At 49.2% G+C, this 1,818-nt stretch overlaps 1 pseudogene; it reads right to left on the reverse strand.

Moving 5' to 3' along the window:
* Positions 1-611: 611 nt before the first annotated feature.
* Positions 612-1,818, reverse strand: part of LOC119321021 — a 6,380-nt pseudogene continuing 5,173 nt past the window's right edge.

Below are 1,818 nucleotides of genomic sequence, written 5' to 3' on the forward strand. Positions count from 1 at the left end.
AAACATGTACTAAAAAAAGTGAAACTTGTATCTAAACAATGTTAAACGTGTATTAGAACAAAAAACCATTAAAACCAAAATAAACAAAGAAAAAATGAAAACAAAAAAGGAACAAAAGAAACCAACGAAAAAAAGAAAAGAAAATTGAAGAAACAAGTGCAAAAAATGGAAAAGGGTGAAAACTGATAAGGAAACAAAGAAAAAACGTTGAATACCAATAAAGAAAGAAAAAATCTAAGCAAAAAAGAAGAAAATGAGAAAGAAAAGAAAAACTGATGAAACCCATGAAATAAATAAAAGAGAAAAACAAAAGAAAAGTGAAAGAAAAAACAAAAAAGGCAAAGTATAAAGACAAAAAATAGAAAACCAAAAAAATCAGGTAAGAAATAAGAAACGAAAAAAGGAAAAGAAAAAAAATGAACCAATACATCAGCGAACAACCGACGAATGAATAAAATGATTAACACACTATTGGGCCGGCCCATACATTCGCGCAACTAACTGGTTCAGCGGGGTGTCTACTAAAATGACTGAAATTTCCACAAATCAATACTACGTACAATTTTGTTGAAAGTAAGTGCAGTCATGGTTGCTGTCTAAGTGCCTCACTTCTACCCAAACAATGTAAATTGTGGTTGTTGCGTGTGAGAATCATCTTGCCAAGCCCAAACCATATCCTTGAACACAAGCCTTATCGCATCTTTCACTTTCATCTGTAGTTCAAACTCTTTATCTCCATTTGCTATTTTTATTTCAACTAATAAAAAAGAAGGCGCAAGCTCAAAGACCTCAGCGTCAAGCTCGAGTCTTACCATTCCTTCCTCTCGTGCTACCAATTGACGAAAAAGGGTTTTCCCCCACTTTATATTATAAAGCAAACATCCGATACATCCAACTTGCTGGGGCCGCAGCACAGATAAGCCCAAAAAAAAACAAGAAGAAGAAAGAGAAATAAATGCTGACAACGGCAGATCAACGCAGAAGGGAAGTCCGGCAACCGCTGCACCCTCCAAAGAAATACCACCACGCTCCCAGCATCCCGAAGCGCCGCGCCCCAAGCAACACCCTCAAGAGGGAGTGTGACGATGCCACTACTGTTGCCCGAACAAGTTCTAGGGTTTCCCCCGGTACGCGAGGGATAGTGGGGAAGGGGTGTACCTGATGCCCCTCAGGAAGGTCCGACGGCGCCCGCAGGCGTCATTGCATCGGTGTCGGCCAGGCCGACAGGGATTTCTCCCGATCCACAACCACCACCACCACCACCTTCGGCATTTCAAAATGCACCACCTCCTCGGCCACCCACCAGCTTGTGCCACCACGATTACCGAACAACCCTCCCCGCTTCACTGGAGCTGTCAACACGAGGCTTGGAGAGGAAGAGGAGACACCAGCCACGGGAGTGACCACAACTCGACCGAAAGGAGGGGACAGCCTCCACCGCCACAGCGGAGCCGACCGGACGCGGCGACGAGGACTTGCCAGGCCTCGATGGCCCGGCCAGGCCCACATGGACCCGGACAGTCCTGTCACCACGCTGCAGCACGCCGGCCAACGAAGTCCTCACCGCCCGAGACCGCCGCCACCACGCCATCACCAAGGAACGTCGCCGCCGAGCACCAAGCCACCGGCCCGCGCCAACCCAGATGGGCCCAAAAGGGCCCAAATCTGGGCTGGGCGGGCGCCGCCAGCCACAGCGCCACCGCGCCGCCCCACGGCCAACGGCCGCACCGCCGCGTCGAGAGCCACCGGGCCCGCGGCATCACCACCGACGGGCCGCACCGATGCCGGCCGAGGAGCACCGCCACAAGCCACCACCGT

The sequence above is a fragment of the Triticum dicoccoides genome, chromosome 6B, assembly GCF_002162155.2.
Source record: "Triticum dicoccoides isolate Atlit2015 ecotype Zavitan chromosome 6B, WEW_v2.0, whole genome shotgun sequence".
Taxonomy (NCBI): domain Eukaryota; kingdom Viridiplantae; phylum Streptophyta; class Magnoliopsida; order Poales; family Poaceae; genus Triticum; species Triticum dicoccoides.